Source organism: Apteryx rowi, unplaced genomic scaffold, assembly GCF_003343035.1.
Source record: "Apteryx rowi isolate R43461 unplaced genomic scaffold, aptRow1 scaffold_275, whole genome shotgun sequence".
In the NCBI taxonomy this organism is placed as follows: Eukaryota; Metazoa; Chordata; class Aves; order Apterygiformes; family Apterygidae; genus Apteryx; species Apteryx rowi.
This window is the reverse complement of record NW_020449141.1, coordinates 1,155,571-1,182,888: the sequence shown is the minus strand read 5'-3', so window position 1 is coordinate 1,182,888 and position 27,318 is coordinate 1,155,571. Positions and strand designations below refer to the sequence as shown.

General features: G+C 41.7%; 1 pseudogene; it reads left to right on the top strand.

Moving 5' to 3' along the window:
• Positions 1–27,318, top strand: LOC112967413 (annotated as a pseudogene).

The following is a 27,318-nucleotide window of genomic DNA, read 5'->3' as shown; positions in this document are numbered from 1 at the left end:
ATGAGTTCAGATGCAGAGATGGTAATTCTGGAGAGGCTGCTCCCTATCTACAGAAGCCTGAGAAGGAGAGAACTGAAGCCCAGAATCGCCCATTTGGTGCTAAGGCAAACTGCTTTGTAGTGGATGAAAAACGAATGTATGTGAAAGGTATCATCCAGAGTAGAGATGGTGGCAAAGTCACAGTTAAAACATATGATGATACAGTGAGTAATACTAGACTTTACTCATCACATATGCTCATCCAGCTCAGAAAGTTCCCCTACTTCGATTTCTTTTTCTCTTTTTCCTTCTGGTTTTGTCAGRCTGTGACAGTAAAGGATGACAAAGTCTTTCCTATGAACTCACCCAAATTTGATAAAATTGAAGACATGGTAATGATGACCCACCTCCATGAACCTGCTGTGCTGTACAGTCTCAAAGTGCGTTATGCAGCCTGGATGATCTACGTAAGTACAGGCAAAAATCTTCCTGTGGGTAGCTAGGAAAAAACACTATTCTAAGCCAAGTGGAAGCCAGCTTGCTGTCTCCTGTCCTTACAGACATACTCGGGTCTCTTCTGCATCACTGTCAACCCCTATGAGTGGCTGGCTACTGAGCTAAAAAGCGCCAGGAGGCCCCTCCACACATCTTCTCCATCTCTGACAATGCCTATCAGCTCATGTTAACTGGTGAGTCATTTAGCAAGAATAGGGAACCCTAATATATGAGAGCTGGCTGCTTTGTCAAGTGACAGTTGATAGATTAGGCCATATTAGGATTTGCATATCTCTCAGGATGAAGGGAGCCAGAATTGCGGCTGCCTGCTTCAGCAGTAAATGCGCAGAGCACAGTAGTAGTCACTGAGGCAGTTATGACTTTACAGACTCATTCCATCACAGATGAAGGCAGACACACCTACACTTGAGTACCCCGCTACCCAGCTTCCATCTCTCTTAACACTAGTGGAACTCTACTTAAAGATGCAATTTCTTAATACAGAGAAGTCCTGAGCCTCAGTTTCTCTCCAGTTCTCATTTACATAACAGAATTTTTTACCAGAAAAAGAAAGTTAATATAAGATAGCAGAATTTTTCTCAATTATGACTGTCCTTCTGTCTATCTATCTCATTAGTATTCTATGAGGTCTGCCATCCCCACAGCATCTGAGTGGCTGCTAAGTGTAAAGAGATGGTTAGTTCCCAGTGGCACATGATTGTATTACAACTCCTTATTTGACTCCTGTTGGTGGGGGAAATGCAGTGGCTCTGGACTCTAGAATGGTTGCGTTCCTTGCCAACTGTGCTGAAATTAGAGTAATTCTAATTGCATCAGGCAGTGATTTCCACAGACTTATTCTTGTCTGTGGTCCCTCTAACTGCCTTGATGGACAGCATAAGAAAATAGACAGACTTGGGACAGCTGGGACCACTTGCCTGAGGACAACAAAAGTAACCTCAGAAGGGATTCTTTAAAGGAAGAAAGCACATATCCTGATACCCCTTTCTGCTGAGCAGCCCAGCTGCTGCAAACTGAACCCACTGGTGCATTTGCAAGGTGTGGACTTCATTCTATAGCACAGAACAAACAACAAACATGCTCATGGCACAAGTGTCTGTCACCATAGTCTGTGAGAAGGTATGTACATCAAAGATGGTGCTTTTGTCAGCATGTTATTTGAGTATCCAAGGGCAGCGGAACCTAAGGAGATTCCAAGGCTGAAGATTTTTTCACACTCTGAGGCAGCTGTCTTTGACTGATGGGTTGTTATGGAGAAGGCAAGTCCATCACAGGCACCCTTCTCCTTCCATCAGCACCATTTCATAATCTGCTTGGCTCAGCTTTCACCAGCTGCTCACTATGCTAGATCTGATGTCAGCAACATTTTGAGACAGCTGAGAGATGTACTGACCATGTGTGATTAAGGAAAATCACCAGACTCTTAGATGAACAGCAACCTGTTTTATCTTCTTCCRTGTTTATTCATAGAATACTTTATTTCTTTAGTATTCACAATCTCTATAGCAATACTATGTGCCTTTTCATAAGAACACAACATAAAACACCTCAGGTTACAGTTCTGTCTAGCCCAGCATCCTGTCTCAGACACAGGCTGAAAGTAGATGCCAGACAAAAGTATAAGAACAAGGAAGTGTGTTACAGTATGTTCCCAAAACACTTTCTCAGGCTCCAGCAATTTGGGGCTCAGGACTTCCCAACTGATAGGTGACGCCTCTGTATTCTTCTCTGCTTCCTCTGTTGAGATTCAGTTTGATTCTCTCCCATTTTTTTTCCCATCAGTCTTTCTAGACCACTACTTCATCTTGGCATTTGAATCATTCTTGTTTCTTCTATGTCATCTGCTAAATGAGGTAACCCAGCCTGCAGACAAGACTCCAGATATAACACATGTATAGATTTGCCATATCTTCCAGGCTGTTCTCCATTCATGGTGCCTCCTTCTGAGGTCCTTGACCACATCTGCGCACTGAAAGGAGGTTTGGTGGAGTCAGCTGCACTGATACACACATCTCTTCTTAAATGAGGAATTTCATTTAGAAAGCTGAAAAATACATGTGAGATGGCATTACTCTGGGTTTTTTGGTTATGTTTTTTTCAATTTTTATATTGAACTTCATATGCTACTATGTGGTATTTATTTTATAGGGTTCAATCTTCCTCTCTAGACTAATTTAAACCCTTTGCACTACTTGCAGACAATGTAGGGAATCATTCTCCCTTTCCATTCCAAGATGTTAAAGGACACACTGAATAGCATGAACAAAGATGCAATAAGTTGAGGTCTGCTGCTGACCTTTCATATGGATAAAAACTGATAATCTTTCTCTTGTTTTTTGTTTTTCATCTCTGGCTTAGAAACTATCCCTGGCAACACCCTCATGTCCTGACTACTTAGGCTYAGTCATGACTTTGCTAGAAGCCTTTAAAAAAGGTTCACCGTATCATTCCAAAAAAAAGCACATTGTGACTCTGCCTTGTGCAGCCTTCCTGTACTGTAATGCACAGAAAAGAAAAAAAAAAATGCAGAAGCTGCTTTCCTCCCATATTTTTTCAGTTAACAAGGGTGATGCAACATAGGTTTGAGGAACTTTATATGTCCATCTTTCCTTCTGCAGCCATGTATCCAAAAAACTCCAAGCATTGCTGCTCTCTGCTTTTTTCATGTTTGCGATGTGATTTTGAGACTTCATCCATGCGCCAGTCTTCTTTTTAAAACCTCTCTGGGGATGTATTTCTGTATTCTGAAAGGATTCTGTTTGAATGTAACTGCAAAGATTTACATTCTCTCTTGCTAGGTGCTTCTTGCTTAAGGTTGTACCTCTCTCTGAGATTGTCTCGTGCCTGAGGAATCTCCATGAAAATCCCAGAATTTCCATATTTTCTTTTGTTGCCTTTGTGAGCAGCGGAATGGGGATAAGGAAGCTGGTCCCTGATACAGATTTCAAATTCCCTGAACTCCACAGTAATGATTATACATGTAATATACAATATATGCTAGCAGGTACAAGAAGGGAGCAAAATATAGATCTGTCTTTCAGCGTTTCCCCCCCTGAAATCAATGGCTATATAAACAAGTGATGGCCGACGAGTGCTTAAAAACTCTGCTAAATTGAAGGTTGAAATCATGTATGAAGTATAAAAGCGATCTATGTGTAATACGTCCTTTGAAATATTCATTTTTAACCGGTAGTGAGGTTTGATGAGAAGCTTCTCCTGTGACTAGGGAACCCTGGAGAATCAAATCACCCAGGCCAACCCACTGCTCGAGGCCTTTGGCAATGCCAAGACTGTGCGAAATGACGACTCCTGACGCTTTGTGAGTTCATTTCAGATTTGTTGGAATGCAGGCATCTAATATTTCTCATGTCATATTCACTGATCACTATAACCAATGGGTCGATTTGTACTACTTGATAGGGAAAATTAATCCGGATTCACTTTGGAACAACAGGCAAACTGGCTTCCGTGGGCATTGAAACCTGTCGGTTGGAGCAAGTCAGTGCATGTGCTTTGTGCTTTAATGGCCTCAGGTTCCCCAGAAGACGAATGCCATTTCTCTTTTCATTAGACCTTCTGGAGAAATCCAGAGTGACCTTTCAGCTAGCCAGTGAAAGGAGCTATCATATTTTTTACCAGATAATGTGCAGTAAGAAGCCGGAGCTCATTGGTGAGTGCCACTGGTGCGGGACTTAGCAGAGTGCTTTCTGTTTGTGCCGTGACCTGCCCCATGGCTATACTGGTACCAGTAAAGAGCACCGTATACTCGCAGATCTGCTTCTTATACCGACCCTTACAACCTCCCCTATGTAAGTCAAGGAGAAGTCACCGTTGCCAGCATCAACGACAGCGAGGAGCTGCTGGCGACCGATGCGAGCACGGAGGAGTCCCGGCGGGACTAGTGGCCCGGGGCAAGCCTTAGCCCTGCCTGCCTTCGCCTCGGCTCCCGGCGCCTCCTTCCCTTCCCCGCCCGCAGCCCCCGCACCGCGCCGCCACGCGCGGCCTCTGGAGCCCCGCAGCGGCCGCGGCCGCTCACTGCGGGCGGCGCCGCGCCGGAGATGCTCCAGCGGTGACACGCGCTCGGCGTCCTGCAGGCACGCAGAAAGAGAGAGGAGCAGCCTGCCGGAGACAAACCTCGTTTTCCCCTCACAGCACATGCCGGTGCCTGCTATAACTCACTGTTTCAGGCCTTGCACTCCACTACCTTCCCTGACTTCTCTTTTTCTGCCGCAGAGTGCTGTGGACATCCTGTGCCCATCACATATACAAATGCAAATCCAAAGCATATACACCCAAACATCTTCCTTCTGAGAAGCATACAAGTATCTGCTCCCAGCACTATCATTCATGCCCAGGACCCAGTGACTCCATTCAGCTATCCCTCATGCACATTCACCAATTAATATTCATCACATTCACCAATTAATATTAATATTAATATCCATTTGATCCTTTGTTCACATGAGCCTCACCTTTTCTCGCTCACCCTGTTGCTCCACCAGATGGCAGCATCTACAGCCAACACCTTCATTTCCAGTTAGGGCCTGCTGCCATACGTAACCCCCAAAATCCACACTTCTTGCTAAGTGTGCACAGATTTTGTGTCCTATGCAATACAGACTAGTTAGAATCATGATTCTATTTCAGAGGATGGAATCATAAGGATACCTACATTGATCTAGCACTGAAGTTTCTCTTGTAGTGAGAGGAAAGAAGTAAACACTTCTAGGATGCAAATCTTCTGCTTGTAAGGTAGGCAACGCCTGTGTACGATTCTGAGACAACTTGAAAATAGTACAGCTGTTCTGAAGTGCCAAATTATTGCCATTTACACTCCATATAATGTGACAAATAATCTGATCCATCATGAACATCTATTGGAGCCAGCACAGCTGTTGTTGGTTATCAATTATCTATGCACACTCCTGAGGATCCATCAAGCCAAATTCACATTGGCAATTGGAACTTGATGGCTTGTAACAGACAGACACAACAGCATCAGACCTGTGAACAGGGTACTGAAACCCACCTTCTCCATTCCTCTCTTGATTTCACTGTTTTACATTCCAAATGGGGTAAGGCAAAGATGATTAAACCAATTGATTACAGTGCATATAATTAGCCTTTCATTCAATTCAAAGATGCACCTAAACAGTATTGTCCAATTGCCACATTCATGGGTTGTGGCTTGAACAACAGAGATTAGTCACAGTCATTCAGTCTGCTTGATTACTATAGTGACAAGTGACATATTAAGAACCTGTGCAGCACAGACTATAGTCACTGAAACAAACCACAAACCACAGGCACAGTGACATTATATTCACTTTCTCACTCCCCACCACTTCCTTTCTTCATGTATTCTTATTTCTTCCAGCCCATGGGCATCTTCTCCATCCTGGAAGAGGAGTGCATGTTCCCCAAGGCAACTGACACCTCTTTCAAGAACAAGCTCTGTGACCAGCATCTGGGCAAGTCCAACAACTTCCAGAAGCCCAAACCTGTGTCTGCTGTGTTCAGAGTATGTGAGTTTCCTCTTAAAACTTAGTCACACCTTCTTGACTGAATGAAATGATGAACAAAACCTGAATGAAAACACAAAAGCTGTATGGCTCTGAGCTCAAAACCCTACATTTTGCTCTATCACAGGAAAATCTAAACAAGCTGATGACTAACCTGAGAAGCACCCATTCTCACTTTGTGCGTTGCCTGATTGCTAATGAGAGTAAGACACCTGGTAAGTCTGTCATTATACTCTGGAGACAGGGGGCTGACAAGAAATGGGCTGTTTAGCTTCTGCACCAATCTCTTCCAGAACAGTTCCCTTTGCATGGGAAATTCCCCCAGGGTTTGGCCTGTGGGGCAGTGCCCTAGTGAACCTTCTTGTATTGTTCATCCCGGCTGCAAAATTTTGGAACATTACAGAGTCCACAGCACTTACACATTCTACCCAGCCCTCCAACGTGTGTGCAGAGCTGAAGCAGATAAAGATGCTATTGATTAGAGCTGATTAAACAGTCTGTTGTGAGTAATGATCTCATTAAGCTCTTTAGCCTACTTATGAATGTCTAATAAGAACCTATTTTTAAGGACCACTGTGTCATTCAGAACTGTTGGGTTCAGCTCAAGACTTACATTTTCTATGTATTTGTTGTTAGGCTCTGACTCACTGAGATGGATGGCTGTCACAGAAATGATGTTGTATTGTTCATAGCATTCCTTTTATAAGCTGCTGGGTGCTGCTTGAACCTGAAAAGCATTTTGATATAAAGTTAATTTTGTTCCTTTACTTAATTAAACATTAAACTCTCATGAAGACTTTTGTCTCCAAGAAGAGTCAAGTTTTGGAGGGCTTTTATATGGCTGTTAAGTTACACTACCTGGGGAGAGATTTGTCTGTGTAGGTTTTAGGAGTCTAATCATTATGAGGTCTGATATTGGTGGAATGATAAGGCATGGTGAATGTAACAGAAGGACAAGTAAACTAGAGCTTAACATCTATTTAATCTGCTGAGGAAACAAAAGACCTATTTCAGAATGTTTTCTTACTTTCTCACTTATGTCTCCCTGTGTAACCTTGAAGACCACAAGCCAGGATTTAAGCAACACACATGTATCACATTCACATCTCAGCTATTCATCTAAACTTATTTTATATTCAATGGCAAGAAACAGGCATTTTAAAGTATGACTCATCTGGCCCCTTTTACACATCTATCTTAGGATGAGATGAATCACATCCTAGAAGAAACTGTTTCACTCTGGCTGCAAATGAAACTCAAATGGAAATGTCCACTTTGCATATCCCTAAAGTGAAAAGAGAGGAATCCCAATGGGTTCTTGATAGTCGAAAAGGTGTAAGGGAAGAATTAAGGAAACCTCCTCAAATAGACAAGCACATTTGAATGGATGATTTCACCAGATACGGCTGTCATTTTAATGTTCAGGGGTCTGTTTTGACAAAGATGACTCAGAAGGAATCTGACTTTTGCCTTTTAAAAGAAAGTGAAAGTAGCAGTGTGTGAGCAAAGTTAAGGATTGTGAAGTAAAGGAAGAGAACCTGGACATTTTCTGATTTTCGCTGGTTTTAGGCTGTTTATGCTCAGTTTTTCTAACAATTCCTTCAGGTACACATTTGCTGAATAAGCTGAAAAGGTAAAGTTAATGATAAGGGGCCATTCTGCACAAATTAATGTCTCTAGCTGCTGACAGAAATTTCTACATGATAAATTGATTCCAAGAGTATTATATTCTACCAGTTTTACTTTGTTTGCAAAACATGGGATTAAGACTTAGAAATACAGCTATTTTATCCAATGGATATTTCAGGAGGAGAAAGACAATTGTTCCATTTTAATCAGCTGTCTTTTGCATGAAGTTAAAAGGAGAACTTAAAGCAGACATCATCCAGCTCATCCACTCCTGTGTTGAAACCTATTTAGCTATCAAAAGCTAATAAAACTTGAGGCTAGTCAATAAATGCATGGCAGACCCAAAGGTAAAATCTTAGATACCATGAATAGTTGATTGTCTAGATGGTATTATATCCTACCTTGTGCCTCCTCTGCCTACAACCAATGAGAATGCTAAAACTATCAAGGATTTTTCAGTTTGTCTCCTAGAGAACTTTCTTGCCATTTTTGAGTAATGTGGCCCTTTACCTTTGGACATGGGATATTTACAAGCTCTGTCAGTCCATCATTCTGAGTGGTAAAGCTCAACTGGTTGAAGCAGGTCTCTGCAACTTCTTTGAGTAGAAGACATGTCCTGTCTTCACTTTCTGTATTATTTCCAGACAAAATGCTCCATCTTTAATTAAGAGCTGGTTGAATTTCAGCAAAGAGGGAGGTGATTCTTGAATGCCAATACATTTGAGGACTATTTGGCAAAAAAAAAAAAGAGTGAGAGTTATGACAAATATATCTTGTTTAAGATGAAATGGACCATTTCTTGGTGATGCATCAGCTGCAGTGCAATGCGGTTCTAAAAGGCATTTGGATTTGCAGGAAGGGGTTTCCAAGCAGAATCCTGTATGCAGACTTTAAGCAATGGTGGGTATTTAGTTATTATTTTCTGTTACATTAAGGTAAGGTCTCAGGCCACAAGCTAAGACTTCTCTGGTGACACAGTGGAGAGACACCCCCCGAATCAGATTGGTTTAGTGGCATTTGAAGGAACCAGGTCATAAATACTGTCTTAGTTCACTCCAGTCTTCTCCCTCTTTGGTCAGACCAGAGGTTTCGTGTTTCAACAAAATCTGTATAATTTCTAAATGGTAGTCAAATCCTGATGATTCAAAGGGATGCAAAGTGCTTCTAATGTARTATATAAAGTGTCATTATAGATTGCTCTTTGTAAGTCTCACTGAGTATAGATACAAAAATTATACACATGCCAGCATTGCCTTCTTACAGTGCACTAAGCACTCTGAAATCCAAGGCTTTTCTAGTGCTATGACACTGGCCTGCATCTTGTGCCTCGCCTTATCTGTAAAATGGAGATGAAGAAACTGGCTCATATGAGCTCATTTGCTATAAAGTACTGTATCAGAACTGGGTGTTCTTAAATATAACAACAGCATCTTCCACGCTGACTTGACAAAAAAAGCTCTTCCCCAGCAAGAAAACACAGCCTACCTGCTTTCTCCTTTCCTTTTTATTTTAGCAAAAAAACCCCAGTATTATTCATTTTGTGACAAGAGTACTCAGACTTTGAGGAAGGGGATTCTTGGACTCAGGACCTCCCTGAAAATTCCTCTCCACTTGATGTTTAATTCAGCAAGGCATTAGCTGGTCTCAGTTGTTAAATCATAATTTGATATGAGAGGTGAAGGGATCTCTCCATAATGACCATGCTACAGAACCAAGAAATACTTTACAATTCAAAGTAAATGTGCTGAAGTTCAACAGGAACTTCAATGGAAATTTATTATACAGAATAAATTCATTGTGTCATTACAAGTATCTAGATTTTATATATATTCTTTCAATGTAGGTTTAAGGAGAGTAAGAAGTGCTTCAGTATACAAAGTCACCCATGCTCATTGCTGTATCTGACGAAACCCCTTTAGAAGGATTAGATGGTCCTGCGCACGAGACAGGATTACCTTAATCATTATATTACCTTGCAAAATGCTAATATTACTGTTAGCAGTTTCAGAATAATACTATGCCATTTTTAGCTTGAGCTCAAGAATTCAGCTGTAGGACTTGTGGGCAGGCAGTTCTGCAAGATCAGTTGGAATACAGCTGATTTTTGTTGGTTGTTTTAATTCCTCTTCTACTTTAATCTGAGTGGCCTTCCTCTGATCAATGAAACTAGACGAGAAGAAAAGGCTGACATGTTCTCACTATGTTCTTCCTAATTCCTGGACCTGCAAACACTCTTAAGTATGCACATTAAGTTTGTATGTAACAATATACTATGTTATTGCACAGCCAACAGATTCCACTAGAGAGTAGACATGTCCCCTTGTCATCAAATTCTGTTCAGCCAAGACTGTCTGTATTTCAGGAGGCATATTCGGTTGCTTTCAGACAGCTCAGCTTCCCATAGCACTGTGTTATGATATATGCTTGCTGCTATTCTTCTCACCCTGTTTGGAACCAGTGCTTTGCAACCTGTCTTACCAGAGCTACAAGATTCTTAACGCCTCAGCCATTCCAGAAGGCCAATTCCTTGACAGCAAAAAGGCTTTGGAAAAGCTGCTTTCCTCCATTGATGTTGACCACAACCAGTACAGATTTGGCCACACACCCTTTGGAAGAGTGGATATAATTAATGGCAAAAATTACTGTTCACTGAAAGTATTTCTTGCGTATGAAATCAGCCTTCACGATGATTAGGAAACAAAGTACAACACTTGTAAGAAAGAGTATAGAAACCTTGTGTGGCTCTGGGGGTATGTGTGAGGGGTAGCTCTGTCAGCCCTGGGGACACCACACTACCTGAATGATCCAGTGTGGCTGTCTGCTACTAGAACTAGTGCTGGCCATTTCTCCTGCCAGGTGAACTCACTGCATGTTAGGCATGCTCAGACATGAGTCAGGGACTTAGGCACACGTATGTCTAGCTTCCATATCAAAAGTAGTGTTTGATGGGATATTGATTCTTTGATCAGCACAGCTAAGGCAACAGTATCTCTGGATACAAGCCCAAGTGCCAAGAAGCAAGCACTACTATAATGGACATCACCATGTATGGTTCTCCAGTCGTCCATAACTCAGTTCACAGAACAAATCTTGAGACTGAGCATTGAGACACAGAAGGGTAGAGCACAGCAAAGAGACAGTAGTTGTACTATGTTGAAAGTTAACTCCTTGTTTTAATAACTATTGGTGAGACAGAGCTTCCACAACCTACTTTGGAAAAGTCCTCAAGCAACATTGCAGTAGCATGATTACAGCACACATAAAGTGACTTGTCTGAATCAAAGGAACACTGAGGATATGAACAGCAACCCAAAATTTCTCTAGCTGCTAAACCTTTACTCTGCAGGGGATTTTCCACGACTGTCTTGTACTACCCTGCATCAGCTTCCAATGGCTGTGTATCTGCCTAGCCCTCAAACTACTTAAACCTCTTTCATGTTCTAGGTTTTCTTCAAGGCAGGTCTCCCAGGACTCCTAGAACAGATGAGAGATGAGAAGCTTGTAAGCCTCGTCACTCACACACAAACTATGTGCAGAGGGTACCTCATGAGAATTGAATTTAAAAAGATGAATGAAATAAGGTAATATAGGAACATACTAACAGTTGTATTGTGTCACAGGAAAAGTCCAGCAATGCAGTATCCTGTCTCAGGCAAAAAAACTGTCCTTAGGAAAGATCCTTAGAAAGACTATGGGAAACAGGGCAAGTACAAACAAATACTTTACCTAGCTATAGCCTCCCAACTTCTGGAAATGGCAGTTTAGACATTTACTGTTTGGATGCTGCATTTAGATCATGATATTTAACATTTAACAAGGAACTTTTCCTCCAGGAATACACTTAATTCCTTTTAGAACCAGTTTCAGCCTTTAAAGAACCCTGTGACAGTTAACCAGCTGAACAATGTGCTAAGGTTTGTCTGTTTTAAACATGTTGCCTGATAGTTTCATTGGATTAAAATAGTCCATTTTTGTAAGGAATGACATATAATCCCTCTCCCTTCCTGTAATTTTCTTTTACGGCCCCATCATCTAAGATGAACAACTCTAGCTTGTATAGAGAAGGTATTCCATACTTTTGACCATCCTGGATACCCTTCCAATTTCTTTTCTGTTCCTTTGAGATGGGATTATCCATGCAAAATTTAGAGTGTAGGAGTGGCAGCACTGGGCCAGCTCAGCAAACTGACTCCAGCAGTGTCCACAGGTGAAAGCTTTAGGGAGAGCAAGGATGGTATAAACATATAGGATACTCTGCCAGCCAGCTGCTTTTATCTGCAATACCATGCAGTATATACTTAGCTAAGGGGCTTCCTGCACCAGGGATAGTTTCTAAGAATTCAATAACCCTCATTGGATTTCTCTGAAATGAATTTGTCTAATCTCCCCTTGAACTATGGGCATCCACAAAACCCTTTGGCATTCAATAGAATAATAAGATTTCATTTTTGTTTTCAGTTTCCGTCTTAATAATTCCTAATATTATAGTTACTGTTTTGACTGACTCTTAAGCATCAAGCTACTGTTTCCACAGCATTATCTACAGCAGCTCCCAGATATATAATCCCAGCAGCAGTAGTTCAAGAAAATCAGTTTTCACTCTGGTTTTCACCTGAGCACTTGCTCTTTCTTCTCACTGAAGAGATTCCCAGGCAACATGCCACAAATATTTGTCTGTTTTGGAGTATTTCTCCCTCTTATATCCAGATATAGTTATTGTCAGTGCTATGAACCAGTCATTCAGCCCTCAAGGGCTTAGAAGCCACCTTTTTTTAAAAAAGCAAGGGAAATGAGACAAAAAATCACCTGCAAAAATTCCTTAAGCAAAATGCTGATGCTCTGTGGCTGAAAACTAGAGTCTGTTTCCAGCCCAAGCTTCACCAGCCTCATAGACTGTGTCTTAATGTCTTTTCAGAGAATCCACTTATATCATCCAGTACAATATTCGTGCATTTATGAATGTCAAGCACTGGCCCTGGATGAAGCTGTATTTCAAGATGAAGCCCTTGCTGAAGAGTGCAGAATCTGAGAAGAAGATAGCCAGCATGAAGGAGGAGTTTGAGAAAACCAGGGAAGAACTTGAAAAATCTGAGATAAAGAGGAAGGAGCTAGAGGGGAAAAATGGTGACCTTGCTGCAAGAGAAAAATGACCTGCAGCTTCTGATGCAGTCTGTGAGTAATCTCCATTTTCAAATTTACTCTACTTCCACTTCTTCTGCAGCTCTTTCCCTTCTCTTTTCCACTCTCCTATGTAAAGAAACATGTAATGGGGCCAGATTCTCCACTGCTTTGTATCTGGTCTTGTCATTTACACCTAAGCAAAACGAGTACAAAGTAGATATAAAACAATACCACCAGTATGAACAAAGGAAATTCTCTCTGGACTGCACTGTAAACCCACATCACCATTAAGCAATTACCAATGGAAAAATCAAATGTGCCACAGTAGATACAATGTGCTTCTAACTGTAGTCTCAGAATTTGGATAAAATACAGGCTGTTTCCACATCTGCTGACTGTTATAATATGGAACCAGGAGTAGGGCTGTTTTTCTGTCAGCACATCAGCTTAAGCTCAACCAGTTTTCCGAGTTTCTTTGTATCCTTCCTAGTATGTAATGTCCTGTTCTCCAGAGCCCCCTTAGTCAAGGATTATTTCAGGCTTCTTTAATCCCTTCATGGATGATAAGCCAGAAAACCAAGAAGCTCAGGTTTAACTAAGTTAACTAACTTTCAGGTTAGGATACCTTTCAAAGTACTTGATAGTTTCAGATCTTAAAGCATAAAATAACACCAGAGATATGATCACTGCCTTCAGAGCATTGTCAGACTCTTCCTTGATTCCCCGGTTTCTCACTGTTTCAGTGCTGGCAGAGTCCTTCCTGTCTTCTCTCTTTCTTGAAAGTCACATTTTGCTATGGAATTTTCTATCTACCCTGCTGAAGAGTTATTCACTCCTCATCTTCTACATGTTTGTCCTCAGATAATATGCACCCACCAGCCATGGTTTTCACTGCTCTACAGGCTTCATTCAGCACTTGAGAGAGAATTAAACAGATGGTCCTACATTACTGCAGTGATGGCTTTCAGCCACTACTCTTCTGGGAGGCAACAGATACCTTTTCTGGTATTCTGCCCAGAATACATCACGGTAATGTTACTTTGGGCAAAATTGTGTGTGTGTTGATCACATTGCTCAAAATATTAGTTATTGAGGAAGTTGCAGGCTAAATTTAGGTTGCGCAGTCGTGCTTTGCCACTAGCCTGACTCTGTCTTGGCTGAGAGAGAGGTTAGAGAATGATGAGAGCCAGGTCAGTTCCATGTAAATGAAGTGGAAGAGGAGAAATTTGGGGAGATACAGTCTGACCTGTCTCAGTAGAGCTAGAGGAGCTTATTAAAGACACAGAATCATCCAGCACTCTGTGAAAGATGACTTAGAAATGCTATTAGTTTTATAAACCTACCTCTAAGCTCATGCCTCCATGAAGTCCATTGCTCTGCCCACCTACTGTTTAGCTCACTGATTCTCTGCAGGCTCCTTATTATGACTTCACACTCTTGAGTTTTCTACTGCATACTCAAATCCATCTAAACACCTGAAGCATGGGCTTATTGTCCACTTTCCTAAGCCATGACCCAGCAGGGCATTTTCCTCATGAGCACATCCCATGCATTACCATCGTTTGCCTAGAAATTGTGCCCTTAGCTGTGCCATCCATTTCCTGCAGATGGTGCTTTAACAACATATGTTGCCTTTTATCACTTTTATGATAAATATAACATGCCTTCAATATGTTCTGACAGGAGAGTGAAAATCTAGCTGATGCTGAAGAGAGATGTGAAGGACTCATTAAAAGTAAAATCCAGCTGGAAGCTAAAATTAAAGAACTAAGTGAAAGAGTAGAGGTTGAAGAGGAGATGAATGCTGAACTGACAGCAAAGAAGAGGAAACTGGAGGATGAGTGCTCTGAGCTGAAGAAAGATATTGATGATCTTGAACTGACTCTGGCCAAAGTGGAAAAGAAGAAACATGTAACACAGAATAAGGTGACAGAGGAATCAGGGAAGTATTCTTCTCTGGGTTCCCCAGACAGCTTTCAGTTCTGTGAAATGACTCCTAAGTGCTCTGAAAGGAAGTGCCCAAAGGATAGGAAAGACATATTGCCAATTAATTACATGAGATAGATTTTTTTTTGTTAAAATTATAGCTTTCTGATAGGAAAAATATATTTCCTGTGACATATAGTTCAAAAAGAGTTAACAGGTTGTTGAGGTGCTTGATAGAATTTGCCTATTTGACTATTTGCAGCCATAAGGAACCTGTCTCCTGTGGATAATGGAGGACTAGTGTGATTGTGAGTTACTCAGCACAGAATGGCTGTTTTTCCTTCCTCTCTTGCATTAACAAAAACTGATTTTGCAGATGTCAAACAGTTTCTTATGATTCTTTTGTATTTAAGAAGCCCAGGTCTCAACTAGAATGGACACCCTTTCCTTCCATTGACTTGACTATTTGATGGGAGTTCCTTCCCACTTCTCAGGATCAGACTCTTAAGTTTAGGTAGGAGAGTCTAAATCAGATGATCATTAACTCATTTATCTCCCAGTAAAAGCACAGGTCTCTTGTTTAGATATATCTAAACAATCAATATGAAGAGACAGAATTCAAATATATATGTTAGAATTCAAAACCCCAGATCTGTGGTGACAGTGTTCAGTCCTGCCATGGAAAAAACATTAGAAGACATGTAATTATACCTTGAGGTTCCCTTCATTATCATCACTGGGAAAAATACTGAACCCTAAGTTTGTAATCATGGATATGTTGGGTATTTCTATACTGTTTACAGGAAACCTAGTTGGTGCTGGGTGTTAGGATGAGGGAGTGTCTTTTCAGCTATTAGGGCCATAGGGCTAAAGCACATAATAGGGTGGACTTTCCTTATTCACAGTCTCAGGCATTCCCATCCAAACAAGACAAGCAGGAAGCAAGGGTCAGGCAGACTAATGCAGAGAGCCTGATGCGTTTGAGATAAGGCTGCTGGTGTACAATGCTCCATGAAGTACAAGAAATAAGTTCCCAAGATAAAGCCAACAGAGATGCTATGTCCTGCAGCCCAGTTAAGAGTTCTTGCTCTACATTTGTGATTAACCTGTTCCAAGGGCAGAGGCTTCTTTGGCATGTTATCATGTTCCTTCCACTTTTATGAAAACCTTAACATAGCTGTAGCCATGTTTGGCAGTTGATAATATCTTTTGAAACAATCTCACTTGCACAGAGCTCACAGCTGTGTACCTAGCACATATATCACATGCAGAAAATGCATTTTTTGAGCAAGAGCAACCCAGAGGGCTTTAGTGAATCCCACTGTGGAAGAGCTTGCAGCGGCAGGTGCAGATACAGCACACATTCCACTACAGCATCCAGCAGGATAGGACTGGGAATCAAGAACAACTAAAGCAAGAATTCCTACCATTGCAGGACCAGAGAGGTATGACTGTCAGGCATGACACTAGTTGCTACCCTCATGATGAATGATACAGACCTTCTGCAGAAAGTGCTTTGGCTACACCCCATTCTCTGCATCCCTCATAGTATGGATACTGCCTGTCTATTAGGTTAAGAATCTTACTGAAGAGATGGCAGCTCTGGATGAAAATATTTCTAAACTCACCAAGGAGAAAATGGCCCTTCAAGAGGCCCACCAGTGGACACTGGATGACCTGCAAGCTGAGGAGGACAAAGTCAGCACACTCACCAAAACCAAGACCAAACTGGAGCAGCAAGTGGATGATGTCAGAGAAAGTTTTTGGGTGGCGCAGGTGGATGCTCTGACAGATTAGGAGAGACTAGAAACCTGTGGTTGGGAGTGTGAACAACATCTAAAGCAGCTAAGCCAGCTCTAATAATTTCATCCAATAAATCATTTCCATTTGACTGGGTATTGGGGAATACAGTACATCTTTCATCTTTCCCTGGCTATTCAAACTATGGCTGTGCTTCTTCATCAGTGGGTATGTCACCATTCTAACTTTGGTGCCCAGTTTTAACCAATTAGTTGGAGCAGTATGTCTGTGGCAGTTTGAAGCTTGCTGCAGACTGATTCATGGTCTCTTCTTACGCTGCAGTGTGGATATACACTTGGAAGTTAGAGACACTGAGGATTTGTCAGTATTTTGCAGTCTATATGCTATGAACTGCAGCCACTTGAAAATTTTAATTTCTGTATTTTTCAGAAACTTGCACTTGGACTTCACACTGCCAAGCAGTGGCCAGCTTCATATCCAAAACCAAACCATAATGGTGTCTCTGATCCTGCAGCAAGAGGTGACTATTGTGGGGATGGATTGTTTTCCCTGTTTATAAATTTCCAAATCTAGTTAGATTTTTAGATCAAGAATAGTTACTTTCAATATATATTTATGTGGTTTAGCTTGAAGGGTTTCTGGAACAAGAGAAGAAACTGCAAATGGACCTTGAAAGAACAAGGAGAAAACTGGAGAGGGATCTGAAGATGTCTCAGGATTCCATCATGGATCTGGAAAATGATAAGCAACAGATGGATGACAGGCTGAAGAAGTATAGCACTGACTTTTTATGCTCTGAATTCTAAAATTCAGATTTTGTCTTAACCATATTGAATTTTCATTCTTGTTCTTTATTGGAAGGGATTTTGAAATCAGTCAGTTGCAAAGTAAAATTGAGGATAAGCAGGCTCAAAGTTCTCAGCTGCAAAAAAAAATTAAGTAGCTTCAGGCAAAGTCTAAGACTTACTTGTGTTTTTAGTAGACAGGCAAACATTTCTTAGTATTAATGGACATTTATTCTTATAGTGTTCTACAAAAATATTTTGCTACACATGAATGAAACAATTAACATGGACTCTGGGTACAATTCCCACCTCAGGGCAGTTTTTCAGAGGCTCTGGTCTGTGCTGGTCAGTGACTATACAAGAAATCCCTCAAGCTAAGCTCAGCAGGCTTTGAAAATGGATCAGATACTAAGTTATAACAGTAGTGAAGACACTAAGGACAACCTTTCTGAGAAAACAACAGAATGTGACATAATCTCTCATGATTAGAGCAGATATTACCTTTTAAATGCAGATACAGGAAGAGAGTTCCCTTAAGTGCTAAATATTCCATAATTGCTTATTACAAGATTCCTTCCATCTTGTCTGCTGATGGAGACAGAACACTGTTTTATTTTGGCCTGACTTTTTGGATGTTTCTAAGGAACTCACATGACCTTACATTTTCCAGTGCCATATCCCTTATGCCTTTAGAAATGTGCAATACTATACCCTTCATAATATAATAAATCCATTCTGAGACATAACATATACTGAAATATCAGATCATAAATTCTCTGTTGTTCCAAAACTGAATATTGCCTGTCCTAAGACACAGTTCAGTGAAATTTCTCATGGTGCTTTATTCTGTATGCTGATACAAATGGAAGGGAATATTTTCCTGTTTATTCCTTAATGCTAATTTCAAATCTGTCTATTTGGAAGTCCTCATTTAACCAAATAACCTTCATAGGCTCGTATAGAAGAACTGGAGGAAGAAATTGAGGCTGAATGTGCAATCCGTGCAAAGACTGAAAAGCAGCGAGCTGACCTCTCCAGGGAGCTAGAGGAGATCAGTGAGCGCCTGGAAGAAGCAGGGGGAGCTGCAGCAGCTCAGATCGATATGAACAAGAAGCGTGAGGCAGAATTTCAGAAGATGCGCTGGGACCTCGAGGAGGCCACTCTGCAGCATGAAGCCACAGCTGCTGCCCTGCGGAAGAAGCATGCGGACAGCACGGCCGAGCTTGGGGAACAAATTGACAACCTTCAGCGCGTCAGGCAGAAGCTGAAAAAGGAGAAGAGTGAGCTGAAGATAGAGATTGATGACGTGGCCAGTAACATGGAGTCTGTCTCCAAAGCCAAGGTAGAAGGAAGGAAACACTTCTAATAACTACTGTTGCTCTTTTGAACACTTAAAGAAGCTAAAGAATATGCTTTCTATGCCTTAACAGAGCAATCTGGAAAAGATGTGACGAGCTCTCAAAGACCAGTTCAGTGAAATCAGAACCAAAGATGATGAACATATGCAACTAATTAATGATCTGAGCACACAGAAAACTCATCTACAGACTCAGAATGGTGTGTCCCTAGATTAAATGTAATTAATTGTACTGTGCCAAGTTCTTAAATGTGCTGCCTGAATGCCTGTGTATTTTCTAATATATTTGACACTCAGTGATCTGAACAAAACTCAGGCTGTGGAATTTCCTCCTGGTGGCAGTTATGGAAATTCTACCCACTGAAACACAAAAACCAAACTGAAGAAAGCACTGGCAATCAAAATTAATGTGTGGGTTCATGATCAGTGTATCCCCTTTCCTTTGAGGCCAGCACAGCCTTTATCTTCGATAGCTCTTTTTTGTACCTAGTGGGAATGAAATTGTTTCTTTCCCTTCATTTTACCACACTAAATCCAAATTCTTTTAATCTCTTTCCATATGGCCTGCTCTTCTCATTCATATGTTATGTCTAGTGTCTGTCTAAAAAAAGCATTTTCTCATTAGGTGAACTTACTTAGCAACCGGAGGAAAAGGAGTCCTCAATTTCTCAGTTGACAAGAGGCAAACATGCTTTCATTCAGCAGACAGAGGAGTTGAAGAGGCAACTAGAGGAAGAAAATAAGGTGATTTGTTTTAATTGATTAGTCGGCCCAGAAAATTGTAAAATAAATCAATGAGCTAAGACAATAAATGAGAGTTCTCCTCTGAGAAAGGTGGAAACAGTGAAATTTTTCAACTTTGCCTTGGAGTATAATACACAGAAGGGACATTAGAAACAAAGTAAGGAAATAGTTTAAGCCCTTCTTGTCATCCTTTCTGAAGTTCAAATGCAAGAGAGAAGCAAATGAAAATAGCTCTGTATGTATACCTTACTGCTACAGGAAATCCCTGAGGTAAAGAATACAGCAGAAGCCAAAGAAGAAAAAACAGGAGTACAGAAGTGTCCAGGGTTAGATATGACAACATAGTTTAAACTGTCTTCCACTTTCAGATATACACCAAATTCTACATAAAGAGCTTACAGGGAAACTTCCTCTGGAGAGATTATTCCCCCTCTGTTCATTGTTGGATTTCTTGCTTCTTTGCCTGAAGCACTCGGTGCTGCTCTGTTTGAGAGGCAGTATCCCTGACAAGCTGAACAAGCACCTGATCTTTATTGACAATATCAGCTCTGACACACAGAGTCCCAAATGTTATTCACCCTGCTCACCAGTCTTCCCTTACTCTAGCAGTTGTTGCACATGAGCAGCGAGAGGTGGAGTTTGTATCAAAATGCAGTAAAAAAATCCTATCACAAATTGTTAATGTTTTGACAAGTTGCACAATTTTAACTACCCAGGCTAAGATTGGCCCATGCCTTGCAACCTGCTCATCATGACTGTGACTTGCTCCGGAACAATATGAAGAGGAGCAGGAAGCCAAGGGTGAGCTGCAGTGTACCCTGTCCAAGGCCAGTAGTGAAGTGGCCCAGTGGAGAACCAAATACGAGATAGATGCTATTCAGCAGAGGAACTGGCAGAAGCCAAGTAAGTGGAGGGATGTTGCTGGGCAAGTAGAAGGATATTTAGGTATAAATGTAAGAAGGAACTGGAGGAAACCAGAAAATGCTTGTGGTGGGAATGTGCAAAGCAGTGTGCTTTATAATATGTAGAATTGGGACAGAGTGGTGAGGAGCTATGGTGAGGAGCACCTAACAGGACATACAGTAACGATAATGTCGCGATGTTTTAAAAAGCATGAAGTCATCACAAAGGAGATTGCAAGAATCTCTATCTAGTTAAGCAGCACATCTGATCAAGCAGATTAAACCAGTTTTCATACTCAAGCTAACAAGTCCTGCCTTTCGGCTGGTGATAGTCCGCCAGCCTTTCCCCTGTATTCATGGTAGGCATAGCCTCAGACTCTTTACCAGATTCCACCCTTCACTGCCTTTAATAACATTGCTAAAAGAAGCAACGCTTTGCTCAAGTGATATTGCTTAGACATGTGTCTTGGCCTAGCCTTGTGTGTGTGAGTGAAATGTGTGAATGTGCTAAAGAAGAGGCCTCGCAGGGCTGTGGCATCCAACTCAAGAGACAGTTGCTAGAACATGATCTTTCTTAGTGAACTGAGAACAAGACCTGCAATAAAACAAAGACTCATGCAGCCTAATTCAGACTAGCCATATTGTTTCCAGGTATATGTCAAACCAAATTCCTGCTTGGGAGCTTGGGGGCATGCACTAGCACGAGCGGCGGAGGATAATTTAAGTATTTGCCACTGAAACAGCCAGAGCATGAATCACAGTGAATTGACTGTCACAGGCAGAGAACAGCACAGAGCAAAAGCTTGCAGGACAGGCTGTGACTCTCAGGTTCTTGTACCGTATGGGTGCAGGGGCAGAAGTGTTGCTTTTTTTAATGGTCTGATAGCTCCTGTCACCCCAGGTCCTGGCTGAAAGGAAGCAGAAATACCCTGAGAGTCAGGCTGACCTGGAAGCTGCCCAGGAGTCTCACTCCCTTAGCGCTGAAATCTTCTGAATGAAGAATGTCTATGAAGAAGTGCTTGACCAGTCTGAGACTGTCAGATGGGAGAACAAGAACCTCCAGCCTAAGTCCAGATTTCTACCATCAGGGATCCACCATGAGTGCTAAGGTGCTTCCACGTTTCTGAGCTACCAGAACTCTCCTCTTCCTAGGCTTTTGTTCCCTGCGGTTTTCCCACAAAGCTCAGCTTTTGCAAGTTTCTTTCTTGTCTAGCTGATCACAAAGTCATGTGTAAGCACACCCCTATGGCTCATTACAGCATCAGTTAATCATACTTCCTCACGGTTTCTAGTGCCATCTTTGTATCTCCCCCTCCCTCACACCATCAAAATCCCATTCAAGAATAGGGACAAAATTAATTGAATGGACAGAAACAATGATGAAAACACATATTCATCTTTTTCCGATCACTTCAGTCACTACTATTAGAAAAGATCTGGAGGGCTGTTGTCTATCTTGTGATTATTAGAGGACCATGCAGCTTAAATCTTACTTTTTTCCCAGCCACTTCAGATTTTAGCTCCTTCAGCCCCCTCTTGTCTGGGTTCTGTCTTTTCTTCCCTATCCACCCTCACTGTCTCTTGGAAAAGCCTTTATTATTTTTGTATGATCTGATCCTCCACAAAGTGCCTTTGAGAGTGTTTCATGAAGCTGCCCCATGATATAGCTTAAACATGTCACAGAATAACTTAGGTTGGAAAGGATCTCTGGAGGTCTCTAGTACAACCTCCTGCTCAAAACAAGGCTAACTTCAAAGTTACATTAGGTTGTTCAGAGCCTTGTTCAACTGTTTTTTATAATTTCCGAGGATGGAGATTTTATAGCATCTGTGGACAACCTGTTCCAGGGCTGCACCATTCTCATGGTGGAGAATTTTTGTCCTTATATTCAGTCAGGACTTCCCTTCTATCACGTTAGTACTGTTGTCTTTTGTCCTTTTGCTGTCCATCTCCAAGAACAGCCTCACTCCATTTTCTCTATAATTCTCCTTAGATAGAAAAAGATGAAAGAAGCAACTGACACATCCATAATCTTTAGATCTCACTAGATGGCCAGGCAGTAGGAACAAGAGTTTCAGTGGCCATGTGAATCCATCTGCTCTAATTTATGCATCTAAATGTCAGCAGTCTAATCCTGAATCAGTCACCGTAGGCTCCTTCTATAATCAATGGGAAGAAATAAGCATCTCTGGAGGGTCTGCTCTTAAAAGGGATGTCAAAAGTAAGTCAAATGTTTCACTTGCAGGAGATGCTTATTTCTGTCCACTGGTTGTAAAGATCCAGACTCAAGCTCTAACTCCTAGACATCTGAAGCTAGATGATATGAGTATCACAGGAAACAGGATGTATGGAAGGGGAGAATGCCCACACAGACACTGGGGCTTCTAGCCTTGAGTGGCACTAGTGCGGCGTCCCTAAGCAGAATTCAGGACGGAGATGCAAGAGAAAATAAGCTTTTTGTGAGCGTGAAGCTTGGCTGCCCTGTCTATTTTATATTTTCACATGTTTTGTTATCTCTGCAGCGACAACTGTGAGTGCCCACACCTTGTGGTATTGCAGGCATTTTTCTAAGGAGTCTTATTCCTAAATTACTGATTAATATTCAGCTGAGGAATAACGACTCTTGTGTACGGGAAGTATGGGAACAGCATTCTGCTTTTTCAGTGCTGGTCCTTTCCTAAAGGCCCATAGTAAAGCAAACATGCCTGTGTTACTGGCTCCATAGCGTCAAAGTTCTGCATGGGCATTCCCTAGCAATGGGCACTCCAGAGACAAATGATATTATTTCAACATTACTAAGGCTCTTTAGAACATGAAGAGGGAAAAATCTTGCATGTTCAGCTGGAGCTGAACCAGGTGAAGTTAGATGTTGACAAAAGGAGTGCAGAGAAAAACGAAGAAATTCAACAGCTGAAGAGGAATAACCAGAGGGTATTAGAGTCTATGCAGATCATGCTGAGATCAGAAGCAGAAATGATGCTTTGAGACTAAAGAAGAAGATGGAGGGAGATCTGAATAAAATGGAGATCCAGCTGAGCCATGCTAACTGCCAGGCTACAGAGACACACAAGCACCTCAAAGGTATGCAGGGGCAACTCAAGGTAGAGACCACAAAGACTGCTGTCCTACAAGGCTTTTGTCTCTCATTCTGCTCAGCTCTGAGTTTCATTGTGCTTTCACCTTCAAAGGATTCCCAGCTCCATTTGGATGATGTTTTGAGAGAGAATGATGACCTGAAGGAGCAGCTTGCGATGGTAGAGCATAGGAACAATCTGATGGCAACAGAACTACAGGAGATGCGAGCTGCCCTGGAGCAGACAGAGCGAGCCCAGAAAGTGTCTGAGCAGGAGCTGATGGATGACAGTGAGTGAGCACAGCTTCTCCACTCGCAGGTATTTGGTATCTCTTTTATAATGGGCATTTTGGAGTGTCATGAAATGGGGTGGGAATGACTGTCTTTGGAATGTTCCAACAGAACACAACCCTTCTCAACACAAAGAAGAGACTGGAAGTAGACATTACTTATTTACAGAACGAAGCTGAAGATAGCATTTAGGAAGACAGAAATGCAGAGGAGAAGGCCAAGAAAGCAGTCACAGATGTGAGTTCTCTTGCTTGTCTCCCTTCTATTTTTTGCTACTGCAGTCACTTCTATGCCTTAGGAAGGCAGCAACCAGGTGGAGAAGAATTAATTCTTCATCTTAGGAACAGAAAATATCAGTCACACAATCCCTTCCACACAGAACCAGCACAACCTCTTCCTCACCGCTTGGCATGGAAGAACACTTCAGTCTAAGTCCTCAACCTATTAGCAGTCTGCATTGAAGAGACATCCTGCCTCCTCTTTGCCATGTCCACATTCACTGTTGCTTCCAGAATAAATGTAATGGATAGGATAGAACACAGGGTGGCAAAAATGCAGTAGGAAATGTCCAAGACTACTCTGAACCAACTCTTGTTTAGACACAGCACAGAAAAACAGAAAATGAGACTGATACATGCTTCTATACAAATGCTAGAGATCTAAGAAATAAAAAGCTTTACCACATGGAAAAAAGACAATCAGTAGGACATTATAATACCACAGTATATAATGATGCACTCTGAATGGGCTATTACTGTTCAGTTTTAGTACACTATCTATGTTAATGTATCTATGAAAACAGTCTTCTGGTGTTCCATGGCATCAGAAGAAACAAATTTTAGGACTCTAGGAAAAGAATGTGAAAATGAAAGCATTGTTAAACTATTGTATAAAGTCATGGTGCACCTGGGAGTACATAGCTCTGGTCCCTTTCCAGCAACAGTGCTCCATGTTCCACTCTGCCCTCTCTATCGCTTTTTTATGAAACAGAGGTGACAGCTATTCCTCCCGCACTCTGAAGAGCTCAGCAGGCACTAGCTCTTCCTTGCAGTTCAAGAGACACTCTGTGGTCCTTTCACTGGTAAAGACTGCTCAGGAGCCTGGCTTTCAGGCAAATTTAGGCACCAAAATGGCCAGCTATTCAAAATCATCCGGGAGCCTAAAGATGCAGATGGCTAGTTGGTGATATTTCCAGATGCCCCTAACTTCTACTGATTCTTTTGAAAAATGGAAGTTTGGTTCTTAAGTCTTTTGGGTACTTTATTTTATTTATTTATGTTTTCTTGTCATCAACCTGCTCATTCTTTAAAGCAGTGTAGCTTTTGAAATACAGATACTGAGAAATAGTGAACTTTTTTACATCACAGACCCTTAGCATGGTTAAGGACACTGACTGAGGATGTGGAGAGCCATACACTAATGTGAAGCTGGGCTTTGTTCCCAGAGAGAGTCAGAATTACCAGTGATGTGGAGACATAATACTCATTCATAACATAACTGTGCACTATGTTAGGCAGCCATGATGGCAGAAGAGCTGAAGAAGGAGCAAGACACCAACACCCACCTGGAGAGGATGAAGAAGAACTTGGCATAGACAGTGAAGGACCCGCAGCACCATCTGGATGAGGCCGGGCAGCTGGCACTAAAGGGTGGAAAGAAGCAACTCCAGAAACTGGAGGAGAGGGTATGATAAAGACTGGGGACTAAGGTCAAGTTTCCAAGTGGGACCTTGGTTTCTGGAACCTCTTGGTGGGAAGGTTACAACAGGGAAAACCCCAGGTTTCTGCAGTAGGTTTGACAAGAGTTAAACTGAGTAGTTGAATGATGCACTGCAGGTGAGGAACTTGAGAATGTCCTCAAAAAACTGAGTGACCGGGCAAAAATGATGGCAGATGGGCATCAGTGTAGACATATAAGGTAATGTATCTAGAAGAAAATAATTTAAACCATACTTTCATAGGGATGAACTTGGAACCGGCAGTTACAGTTCAGCAAGGAGAGATCTCAGAGTCACTGACGACAGTTCCCAGAAACTGCTGAAAGCGCAAGAGAAGCAAAAAAGCACACACACACACMCCCCCAAAAAAGGGTTTCATAAGGTATGGCATTGAGAACAAGACAGAGAGCATCATTTACCACTATATTAAACCTACTATGTGCAGTTCTGATCTCTGCATCTCAAAAAGGATCTAACAGTTAGAGAAGCACTCAGAGAATGGCAACTGAGGTGTTGGAGCTTTATAAGGAGAGACTAACATGGCTAGGACTCTTCAGTTTGAAGAGGGGATGGCTGAGGGAGTTGTGATCAAGGTTTACAGAATCATGAAAACAGTAAACAAGGTGCATTCTGAATGGTTATTCATCAAAATACACAATACTAGAACAAGGGACACATGATGAAGATCAGGAGATCGTCATGTGGAGATCAGTTTAAAACAGATAAAAGAAAGTACTTTATACAGTAGGCAGTGAAATGCTGGAACCTGCTGCCATGGTAGTTTGTAGAGGCAGATGGAAGAAGGTTCAAAAAGGAATTAGATAAACTCATGGACAACAGGTCTGTAAATAGATACCCAAGGGAACAGGCACAGATATGCCTCCTAACACCCCTAATCCAATGTCTGTGAAAGCTGGGCAAGTATGAGCAGAATAGATAATGGCCAGGTCTCCTTGCTGTCCCTAAATAGCATCTGCTATTTCCAGTGCTAGAGACAGAGTACTGGGCTAGCTGGACAATTTGCCTGACCCATTTATTACACTCTTAAACTATCTGTGCTCCAAAGTACAGCACAACTGACCAGGAGTCAGGTGCTCTTGGCTGTGAGAGGAAATATCCACACAAAGAGAAAAAAATTGGTGTCCAGGCTTGTCTCTCATACTAGTATGTAACAGAACAGCAGTGGAGCTATGGGAGGCCTCATAAGACAAGCTATTATGGAATAGTCATGAAGATGAGCTGGACTTGAAGTTTAAAAATGAAACAGATATTTCCCATTTACCTGAATAACTCTGACAGAACCTGATTGAAACTACCATCTTTATAATTCCTCCCTTCCCTGTTTCAATTTCATCTTCTTTGACAGATTTAGGCCTGATTTTGATTGTAAATGCCCCAGCATGTACAGGTAAGTGTTTTGTATAAATGCCACACACACCACATCACTGTTAATACAGCATGGTGAGTAAGCTTTATATAGCCTAACCCCAAAAAGCAGCTGCAGGAAGCTGCCCAGCACTCCCACTTTCTCTGCCRTCCACAGAACTCTGGATCCCAGGATCTTAACAGCAGTATTGGCAGCCATTCTCGGCAGCTTGCTGTCTTCACCATGCTACTGTGTTTCAGATTCATGAGTTAGAAAATGAGCTTGATGAAACAAGGAACAGAGTCACTGAAAGGTGTCCGCAAGTATGAATGAAGGCTGAAAGACCTCACTTACCAGGTATTTCCAATCTTTTGCTCTCTTTTGTATCTTCTTTTTATTCTAAGTGCATCACCCGGGTCCATGTTCCCAGGCTGATTCTGGTTTGTTTCCACTTCCCACAGTCTGAAGAGGATAAGAAAAATATTCTCTGTCTCCAGGACTTGGTGGACAAGCTGCAGATAAAAGTGAAAGCATATAAGAAACAGGCTGAGGAACGTGGAACTCTCTTTAAGTCTTTGTGTGCCACTGAGTGCAGTTTTCCAAAAAGTTTGGGCTCCCAATTCTGTTAA